The following is a 12,216-nucleotide window of genomic DNA, read 5'->3' as shown; positions in this document are numbered from 1 at the left end:
TTGCTTCAAGAAAAAGTGAGAATCATGAAATAAATTTTATCTTATGTTGAGAACTAGTGTAAATTTGTATCGCAGTTATTGTACTGGAACTTTTATAGGCGGATGTCCTTATGGTCTGGACATGATACCTACTTTTTTGCCTTGTAATATACTCACGGATATAGAACTTTGTGTTTGTGTATATTAAGCACAGAACAAAATGAGTAGCATATAGACAAGGTAGGAAATATGCGTTTCAGCGAAGCTAACGTAGGAAATTCATGGTCGTCCACTTCAGAAACAGTGCGACTGGCGGCCCAGATACAGCGCACAACTGCCACTGGAATGCACTGTGATTGCGTATACAACGTGAGGGGCACGTACCGTATGCTCAACTTGCATCGTTTCAGAGTGTTCAGTTACAAGTTGAGCTCGGCATGCTCAACGCTGACGCTCGAAAGCACGGTTCGTGTGACGATGGCGATAGCCGTAGTATCTTGTAGCCGCCAGAAGGGAAGCACTCAGGGCCAGCGACATGTACGGGCCTTGCAATGAACTTGTGGCGTCAAACTAGTCGGCTTGTCCACCCCAATTCGCGAACGCTCTGCTCTGGGCAGGGACCGCGGGAAATCAATATTTAACAGAAAAGGTACCCACTAAGGTCTTAATATTGCCTTGTGCTATCGGGAATTTGCTGGAATATATAGACGGAGTCAAGAATTATTAAACTCATCTGAAATTGTTACTCGTCTCCAGCCGGAGACGGCTGCTGGCACGCGCAAGAAGTGCAGTGTCACGGCCTGTCTTTCTCGTGAGGTTCAGAAAACACTATCTGCTACCCCAGCTCGACGATGCCTACATTACAGGCGGCCACACCCAGCGCTAACCGTTACTGTTGACTGTTACACGGCACTCTGCTTCCCCAGGATGTATCTGGTTTCGACGCCACCCGCTTTCTCACCAGCCCCTTGCCAAGCCTGCAGCAGCGCTAGCAGTACTTTCCCCGCTCTGCCGGTGACCTCTAGCGTAGCGCACCACAGTATCATAACACGAACACGCAGTTCAAATGTGCCGCAATACACGTTCAACACTCATTCGTTTCGAAAGGATGTCTTACAGCTGTTGTATCCCCTTCTGTGACAAGCTGCTCACAACTGCTATGACGTGTCTTTCATATCCTGGATGCTGACACTGGCAGAGACTTCACGTCCGAGCTGGTCGCAGACGGAGGCTCTGGCTGCCTACTGGAATACCGCGAAATCATGCGGACAATTCATGGAGAGATGTGCCATGTGTGACTGAGCGTCGTCTATTTAAAACGTTGGACCACTGTACTGTCACATGAGAGGGAATACATTAGATAGCAGAATGTTCGTGACGTACCCTTGTGCCGTCAAATTCTCCTCAATCATTAACAAGCGTGACGTCATATCCAAAGGCTGCGCACACCATGACGCCAGTAGTAACACCACTGTACCTCACCAAACATTCGAAGAATGGGACTTCTCGCCATGGCGCCGCCGTACTCTTCGACGATGATATCCGGGATAGCACACATCCGCGATTCATTGCTGAACAACACGCGACGATTTTCATCAGCAGTCCATGCATCCCGGTCGAGACACCACTCTAAACAAAGTGGTTTGTCTTTTGGTGTTAACGGCAGCCTTCGTATAGCTGGCTCTGAGCACTATGGGACTCAACTGCTGAGGTCATTAGTCCCCTAGAACTTAGAACTACTTAAACCTAACTAACCTAAGGACATCACAAACATCCATGCCCAAGGCAGGATTCGAACCTGCGACCGTAGCGCCTTTAACCGCACGGCCACTTCGGCCGGCCCCTTCGTATAGCATGGTCATTCCATAGTCCCGCTATCGCTAGTGTCCGACAAATGGTGCGGGATGACACAAAATAGCCCATGGAGTCCATTACCTGTTCTCGACTAGTTGGCGCAGATTTGAAGGGGTTATTTAGGTTTTTATATTGATAACGCCACATAGCGCTCTTTATGAAAATCACTGGCTGTGCTGTGTGCAGTCTGTTGCTAGTTTGCATTGTTGTCTGCCATTGTAGTGTTGGGCAACTGGATGTTAACAGCTTGTACCGTTGCGCAGTTGGAGGTGAGCCGCCAGCACTGGTGGATGTGGGGAAGTGAGATGGCGGATTTTTGAGAATGGATAATCTGCAGGTGTGTCCATCAGAAACAGTACATTTGTAAGAATGGATGTCATGAACTGCTATATATATTATGACTATTAAGGTAAATACATTGTTTGTTCTCTAGTAAAATCTTTCATTTGCTAACTATGCCTATCAGTAGTTAGTGCCTTCCGTAGTTGGAATCTTTTATTTAGCTGGCAGTAGTGGCTCTCGCTGTATTGCAGTAGTTCGAGTAAGGAAGATTTTTGTGAGGTAAGTGATTTGTGAAAGGTATAGGTTAATGTTAGTCAGGGCCATTCTTTTGTAGGGATTATTGAAAGTCAGATTGCGTTGCGCTAAAAAATATTCTGTGTCAATTTAAGCACAGTCATGTATAATTTTTCTAAGGGGACGTTTCGTATGTCGACCCTTAGCCGAGGATACCTCACTGGAATCTTCTGATTTTTTCTTGTAGTTTGTGTAAGTAGTGTAGCTATTGTTTATTGCTAGCGCGTAATTATAGAGAGAATTTCCTTTGTAGTTGTAGTTTTTCATTTTTGCACAGTAAAACACTTGTGGCATGCATATAGATTTGCACCAAGTATTTCGCAGCTGCGCTTGCAATTAACTAGATATTATTTTCAGTGCTATGTTAATGTGCTTTCTTATTTTGCTCTTCAAATTGTGCTTTTCTGTGTTGTCGTGAGAAATATTGTGACAATAATGGCGTGTGAAAAACGTAATACTAGGCTCCAAAATAAGCTGAGAAATGACAGTGAAGACGAAAGCAGTGTGTTAGCGTCACCGTGTAATGAATTAACTAATGTTCAAACTAGTAATTTGGTAATTGTGCATAGGGAAATGTAGCGGGCGGCAAATAATGGTGTAGACAGTGAAACAAATAGTGAACAGGGAAGCATTATCGATCGATCGGTCGGCAACAGCTCGCTTCAGGAATCCGAAATGACAGAACACAATATTGCAAATACTGTAGACTCAGGTTTTGGTTCCTCACCGTTTTCTCAAATAAGTCAAGACACATTTTCTGCTCGTCAAAATGTGAATGTTGCCGGTGCAAATGCACTGCCGAAAAGCATAGAGGAACAGATTCCAGACACTAATACATTATTATTGCAATTAATGCAGCAAATGAAACAAAATCAGAGGCAAACACAGCAACAGTTAGACACAATGGAACAAAATCTTCAAAAGTTAGACACAATGGAACAAAATCAGAGAAAAACACAGCAAAAGCTTCAAAAGTTAGACACAATGGAACAAAATCTTCGGAAGTTAGACACCTCGCTTGAACAACCACGTGAAGATTTTACTACTGAGTTACATAAAATCGAAGCGAAATGTCAAAAAGTCTGTAATGACGTAAAAACACAAATTTGTGATCATTTCCAACCTATTTTTTCGCGTCATGAAAATGCATTACACAATCACGAAGCAGCCATAAAGGAACTGCAAACTATTGTTCATGAAAATCACGACACCTTGCAAGCTAAAATTGACTCAGTTGCATCTACCGATTCGGTTACGCAACTTGCAAAAACTCAGGAAAACTTAAAGGACACAGTAGATACTCTGAAAATTGGTTCAAAAAGACACATGGAGGAAATTAGTTCATTATCAGAGAAAGTCGTTGAACTTTCGCATCAGCTAAATAATTTATCTACGAAGGTAGATGATAATCTGAATGACACAAAACCGGTAGTCTTTAATGACACAGAAGAGTGCGAACAAATTAGGAAGTTCAAACAAAATCAGAATAAAATTAATACGCAACACCAAAGAGAAATCCGGGAAGTACAAGATCAGTTGGTACAGGTAATACAAGATCACATATTTTAGAGGACACTCGCGTTCCAATACGGGAAGAGGGACATAGAAATACGGAACAGCCACTAAATAATAACACAGCGCATTTCGGAAATTATGGAAGAAATTGGCAAGGTGCACCGAATTTTGAAATGAAACCGCCGAAACGACGTAACAATGACCGACAGGCGACTCGCCGAGAGGATTATTTTGACTATAAGCTGTTTAAAACTCACGCAAATTCAAAACATTTAAGAATTCCGGCCATGACATTCATCCACAAGCGTGGCTTCAACAATTCTCTCATTGTTTCCCCACCAACTGGTCATTAGAGCACAGATTAGAATTTATGTGTGGCTATTTAGAGAATGAACCAGCTGTAGGAATGCGATCGGTCATTCACGATTGCCACAGTGAAGGAGAATTTCATCATGCCTTCCTCTCAGCATATTGGTCTCAAGCTACACAAGACCGAGTAAAACATAGCATCATAATGATGAAACATTTCGAACAATCTGAATTTTCCAGTCTTGTGAAATATTTTGAAGACACGTTGCACAAGAATCAGTACCTGTCAAACCCATACAGCCCCTCAGAACTCATCCGCATTTGCTTAGTCAAATTACCTGAACATTTACGACATATTATTTTGGCAGGACGTTGCAAAGACGACATTGAAGCTTTTCAGGGACTCTTACAAGAATTAGAAATTGACACTGACAATCGCGGAACGCGAAAACAGGAACACAACAATTACAGGTCACATCCATCGCAATTCCGCGATGAAAGAAATAAATACTGTACACGACAAGGCTATTCTCACAACACAAATCGTGACCAAAACAGACATCACCCGTACGACAACCGTTGGCAGAGTAGTAATAATTACAGGGAAAGATCATCTCTCCGTGGTAGTGACTATCACAGAGACAATCAGAGAAACAGACAATTTGGCAACCAAAATAATTATTATCAAGGGAGACAGAATAACTTTAGACGCAACGGTCCAGCGCGCAGTTACGATTCAGGGAGAAATTCTCCACCATGTGACCGACAAGAAAGAAACTATGGAATCTACCGACATGACGACAAACGATACGATCGTAACGACAGACCCGAATTGCATCAGAACTGGCGGGATTCAAACAGGGCAGGGCCCTCTCGACAAGGTGAATTTGTAGAAGTTAGGTCTCGAAATCCCAATAACGACGCGCGCCAACAAAGAGACAATAGGCAATGACTCACACCGCTGGCAGCCACAAAACGTACTTACGAAACCGACGACGCAGCTGCCGTAGCTAGTAATTACGTAAAAATGGAAGACATTAGGGACATCTTACTCCAGGAATACGACGTAAAGCATAACAACATTGCATATCCTGTGATTCACATTACAGTAAATGACGTAAAATTTACGGCAATACTTGACTCTGGCAGTCCCATTTCAGTAATTAGTGAAACAGCATTTAGCAAATGCAAAAAATCGAACGATTGCCCCACACTTCCGTTACGTAAGATTAAATTACAAGGTGCGATCATTGGAAAAAGTGTTGATGTACACCAACAAACCAACGTAGAATTCTTTTGTCAAAGCCACAGCTTCTCTATGAGCTTTCTTATTGTTCCATTATTGTCGACGGAAATTATATTGGGAGTAGACTTTTTGAATGAATACAAAGCAATCTTAAACTTTCACGATGCTGGAATAAGTTTAGAGAAAGAAGGTAAGTCAATAGCTTTGAAATTTGAAGATTGGCTCTCAAAGCATGACGAGGAAATTAATCGGCTTTACCTTCTGTTAGACAACAGTTCGGAATTTTCTACGGAACTAGACACTAACAATCACTCTGCAAGTACTGACAGGGATGATATCGACGACATACTTGAAACTAATGAGTTAATTCAGAATAAAATCCAAACAATTGAGAATTGTAATGACACTGATAGGCATAGTTAGCAAATGAAAGATTTTACTAGAGAACAAACAATGTATTTACCTTAATAGTCATAATATATATATAGCAGTTCATGACATCCATTCTTACAAATGTACTGTTTCTGATGGACACACCTGCAGATTATCCATTCTCAAAAATCCGCCATCTCACTTCCCCACATCCACCACTGCTGGCGGTTCACCTCCAAATGCGCAACGCTATGCGCTGTTAACATCCAGCTGCCCAACACTACAATGGCAGACAACAATGCAAACTAGCCACAGATTGCACACAGCACAGCCAGTGATTTTCAAAAAGAGCGCTACGTGGCGTTACCAATATAAAAACCTAAATAGCCTACTTACAACTGTTCTTGACGCACAGTACTGTGATCCTCCCTTGGGATGGTCAGACGTGGATGACTGGATCCTTGACACAAGAATATGTCTGTCCTCACTTTTCCATGCAGTGCAACATCGGGCTACAATCAAATCCGAAAGCTCCACAAATCTGGATATTGTACAATTCGACCAGCCAGCCAAATAAAGACTCACTATGAGGCCATTTTCAAATTCTATCAGGTACCCATATTAGTCTCTCATACAAGTATGCGTCTATCCGTATCCTTTATATATTTTACTCAACATGTGACACATTTTAAGCCCTAAGAGGCCTATTAGCAACACTAAACACGAGCAACAGAAATGCACTCTTTTGGCCTTTCCATCTGCCATAGTGAATTGCAACCACCCAAGGGTATGTACGAAGTTACATTGACATCCGATTGTGTTTATACACGCACTCTAAAAAAGAAGAAATGGACGAGAAAAATGAAGAGTGGAAACCAGTATAGACCCAGCGTACAATCACAGACAAACAAATGATTAGAATTTCAGAAACACTGGATAATTTATTCAAGAGAAGTAACTTAACAAACCGAGAAAGTCAGTCATGCTTTGGTCCACCTCTGGCCCTTTTGAAGTAGTTATTCGGCTTGGCATTGGTTGATAGAGTTGTGAGATGTCCTCCTAAACCATTGTTCAAACTTCATACGAAGATGCCAACAGGTGATGCTTGGGAAACTGTCTACATGTGATTCAATGAGTGTAAAAGAGACGAACGGAAATACAAAAACATCAGTTTCAATATACCTTAATCACTCTTATCTCTCATGCACAAATATGGCTTAGGATGAGGCTGTTCATAGAAACGTAAGGAATGTGATATTTTTAATATGATAGTTTCGAGTGAAGGGTCGTTATTTTCTAGAGCTCCGAATTGCGTTCAGAGGACATATATTTGAGTAGGGAAGAAAGTCTGTGAGTATTGCCCTAATTTAATTATCGCACCTCTGTAAGAATGAATAAGATAGATGATAGGTCAATGGCGTTGAAAGCTGCTGCAATCTCTAAAATTTAACAAAGTTTGAGGACACGACGGAATCCCTATCAGATACTATACAGATTTTGCGACTGCATTAGCCGCTCATTGAATCATAATACACCGTAGATCCTTAGAACAAATCAACTGTGCCCACTAGTAGGAAGAAACAACAGGAAACATACATTAAGCGTAGCAAAAGTGATCTACAAAAGAATCGTCCAGTATCCTTGGGATGTATCAATTGTGGAATTAGAGAACATATTAAAACGTAAAGAAGTATGTCGAACAAAATGATGTACTCCGTACCAATCGGCACGACTTACGATAACATCGGGCATGGGAAACACATTCCACACTTTCTTTCATGACGTCTTAAAAGCCATTGACCAAGGCAGTAAGTCTGGCGCAATATTTCTTGATTTCCAAAAAGTGATTGACTCAGTACCACACCTACGCTCACTATCGAAATTAATATCATAAGGTTTATCACGCATAATTGATATATCTAGGTAGGGACTAAACAGCATGTTATCTCGAGTGAAGAGTTATTGACTGATTTAGAAGTACCTTCAGATGTGCCGTAACGAAGTGGGTTGAGACCCTTTCTGCTGCTGATATTTTTTAATGACCTAGCATATGATATTGATATATCGTCAGCGTTTTCGCAGATGGCAGTTGCCTATGATATACTACTGTCTGATAAAAGCTGTAAAATATTCAGTTAGATCATGACAAGTTTTCAAAGTAGTGAAAGGACTGCCATCTTGCTTTAAAAATTCAGAATTTTAAAATTGCGCACATCGGAAAACGATGAAATGTATTATGTGACCATTGTATTCTGTGGGCAGTTCGTAATAGCAAAAAGTTTGCAGTAGAAGAGATGTGTTTCACAGAAGTAAGATGAACAAATTCTCATAGCTGTTAAGGCATGCTCCTTGCAGCCATGTTCGCTGGATCTTTTTCTTCTTTTGGTTCACCTCTCGAAATATGGAACATTTTTAACACGCTGTGTAATTATCGAGAGGGTTAGAAACTTGAGCGTTTTGCCAAGAGAAATGCTTTTAACTCCAAATTGAAAGGATATGCAATTAAATATTGTAGAAAAACCCTATTAATTTGGTGGCGCACGACGTGGACAGTTATTTGTGCAAGAATATAATAACAGAAATCAGTAGAAATTCTTTACTGGGATTAGGGGAGTGAGAAATATGCTGATAAACAGTAGGAAAATAAAAGCTGTGATCAAAATTATCTGTTGTTGTTGTTGTGGTCTTCAGTCCTGAGACTGGTTTTATGCAGCTCTCCATGCTACTCTATCCTGTGCAAGCTTCTTCATCTCCCAGTACCTTCTGCAACCTACATCCTTCTGAATCTGTTTAGTGTATTCATCTCTGGGTCGCCCTCTACGATTTTCACCCCCCACGCTGCCCTCCAATACTAAATTGGTGATCCCTTGATGCCTCAGAACACGTTCTACCAACCGGCCGCTTCTTCTAGTCAAGTTGTGCCACAAACTTCTCTTCTCCCCAATCCTATTCAATGCCTCCTCATTAGTTACGTGATCTACCCACCTTATCTTCAGCATTCTTCTGTAGCACCACATTTCTAAAGCTTCTATTCGCTTCTTGTCCAAACTAATTATCGTCCATGTTTCACTTCCATACATGGCTACACTCCATACAAAAACACTCAGAAACTACTTCCTGACACTTAAATCTATACTCGATGTTAACAAATTTCTATTCTTCAGAAACGCTTTCGTTGCCATTGCCAGTCTACATTTTATATCCTCTCTACTTCGACCATCATCAGTTATTTTGCTCCCCAAACAGCAAAACTCCTTTACTACTTTATGTATCTCATTTCCTAATCTAATTCCCTCAGCATCACCCGACTTAATTCAAACCACATTCCATTATCCTCGTTTTGCTTTTGTTGATGTTCATCTTATATCCTCCTTTGAAGACAGTATCCATTCCGTTCAACTGCTCTTCTAAGTCCTACGCTGTCTCTGACAGAATTACAATGTCATCGGCGAACCTCAAAATATTTGTTTCTCCTCCATCGATTTTAATACCTACTCCGAATTTTTCTTTTGGTTCCTTCACTGTTTGCTCAATATACAGATTGAATAACATCGGGGATAGGCTACAACCCTGTCTCACTCCTTTCCCAACCACTGCTTCCCTTTCATGTCCCTCGATTCTTATAGCTGCCATCTGGTTTCTGTACAAATTGTAAATAGCCTTTCGCTCCCTGTATTTTACCCCTGCCACCTTTAGAATTGGAAAGAGAGTATTCCAGTCAACATTGTCAAAAGCTTTCTCTAAGTCCACAAATGCTAGAAACGTAGGTTTGCCTTTCCTTAATCTTTCTTCTAAGATAAGTCGTAAGGTCAGTATTGCCTCACGTGTTCCAGTATTTCTACGGAATCCAAACTGATCTTCCCCGAGGTCGGCTTCTACCAGTTTTTCCATCGTCTGTAAAGAATTCGCGTTAGTATTTTGCATCCGTGACTTGTTAAACTGGTTGTTCGGTAAATTTCACTTCTGTCAGCACCTGCTTTCTTTGGGATTTGAATTATTATATTATTCTGGAAGTCTGAGGGTATTTCGCCTGTCTCATACATCTTGCTCACCAGATGGTCAAGTTTTGTCAGGACTGGCTCTCCCAAGGCCGTTAGTAGTTCTAATGGAATGTTGTCTACTCCCAGGGCCTTGTTTCGACTCAGGTCTTTCAGTGCTCTATCAATCTTTTCACGCAGTATCGTATCACCCATTTCATCTTCATCTACATCCTCTTCTATTTCCTTAATATTGTACTCAAGTACATCGCCCTTGTATAGACCCTCTATATACTCCTTCCACCTTTCTGCTTTCCCTTCTTTGCTTAAAACTGGTTTTCCATCTGAGCTCTTGATGTTCATACAAGTGGTTCTCTTATCTCCAAAGGTCTCTTTAGTTTTCCTGTAGGCAGTATCTATCTTACCCCTAGTGAGATAAGACTCTACTTCCTTACATTTGTCCTCTAGCCATCCCAGCTTAGCCATTTTGCACTTCCTGTCGATTTCATTTTAGAAACATTTCTATTCCTTTTTGGCTGCTTCATTTACTGCATTTTTATATTTTCTTCATCAATTAAATTCAATATTTCTCCTGTTACCTAAGGATTACTACTAGCCCTCGTCTTTTTACTTACTTGATCCTCTGCTGCCTTCACTACTTCATCTCTCAAAGCTACCCATTCTTCTTCTACTGTATTTCTTTCCCCCATTCCTGTCAATTGTTCCCTTATGCTCTACCTGAAACTCTGTACAACCTCTGGTTTAGTCAGTTTATCCAGGTCCCATCTCCTTAAATTCCGACCTTTTTGCAGTTTCTTCAGTTTTAATCTACAGGTCATAACCGATAGATTGTGTTTAGAGTCCACATCTGCCCCTGGAAATGTCTTACAATTTAAAACCTGGTTCCTAAATCTCTGTCTTACCATTATATAATCTATCTGATACCTTTTAGTCTCTCCAGGCTTCTTCCATGTATACAACCTTCTTTTATGATTCTTGAACCAAGTGTTAGCTATGATTAAGTTGTGCTCTGTTAAAAATTCTACCAGGCGGCTTCCTCTTTCATTTCTTAGCCCCAATCCATATTCACCTACTGCGTTTGCTTCTCTTCCTTTTCCTACTACCGAATTCCAATCACCTACGACTATTAAATTTTCGTCTCTTTTCACTATCTGAATATTTTTTTTTTCTCATCATACATTTCTTCAATTTCTTCGTCATCTGCAGAGCTAGTTGGCATATAAACTTGCACTACTGTAGTAGGAGTGGAATTCGTGTCTATCTGGTCCACAATAAGGCGTTCACTGTTTGTAGTAGCTTACCCGCTCTCCTATGTTTTATTCATTTATAACCGACTCCTGCATTACCCCTATTTGATTTTGTATTTATAACCCTGTATTCACCTAACCAAAAGTCTTGTTCCTCCTGCCGCCGAACTTCACTAATTCCCACTATATCTAACTTTAACCTATTCATATACCTTTTTAAGTTTTCTAACCTACCTGCTCGATTAAGGGATCTGACATTCCACGCTCCGATCGGTAGAACGCCAGTTTTCTTTCTCCTGATAACGACGTCCTACTGAGTGGTACCCGCCCGGAGATCCGAATGGGGGACGAATTTACCTCCGAAATATTTTACCCACGAGGACGCCATCATAATTTAACCATGCAGTAAAGCGGCATGCCCTCGGGAAAAATTACGGCTGTAGTTTCCCCTTGCCTATCAAAATAAAAGTTGTCTTCTAAAAAAGTGGCTACTCATTCGTCACATATTCGTTGCTTGAACCTAGGGAAGAAATACAGTTTCTAATAAGAGTAGGCAAAAGAATAACATACGCAATAGTGTTCAGATCTTGGGTTCTTTGAAATGTAGAAGTAAATGACTCAAGACTTTATATTAGCTATGAATATAAGACACGGCACGGAGCAATTTTTGTATGTGTACAGAGACTGGTCTGGCGTAATAAAGTTCAAATAAAGGAGAGAAGAACAGTGAAAACAGTACTACTAGTTTTCTTAAAGTTAAAACGAATAGAAGGATTGTTTTGAAACACGGTGATCAGAATAAAAATGTCAAATGCCCACAAAATAAGAAAGATATAAATAAAATGATCGTAGAATGCCTTTCATGGGTCACACTCTTCATAGCCTTTACGGATATTCAATGTTAGGTCAGCTAACGACGTTCCTCCGTAGCAGTCTTGTGAGGATCCAGTGGCATAAAACGACATATTATTGGACAGAACGAGTTACTTACGTCTGCTTGTACATATACAGGATAGACAGAAACAGTAGGAAAAGCTTGTAGGTTGTTGCACGGTAGGTTTTGCTGAAAAGATATTCGTAAGAAAAAAATCGATACGTTGCGCCGTTCTCGAGTTATATA

The sequence above is a fragment of the Schistocerca nitens genome, chromosome 1, assembly GCF_023898315.1.
Source record: "Schistocerca nitens isolate TAMUIC-IGC-003100 chromosome 1, iqSchNite1.1, whole genome shotgun sequence".
Taxonomy (NCBI): Eukaryota; Metazoa; Arthropoda; class Insecta; order Orthoptera; family Acrididae; genus Schistocerca; species Schistocerca nitens.
Note: the sequence above shows the minus strand (reverse complement) of the source record.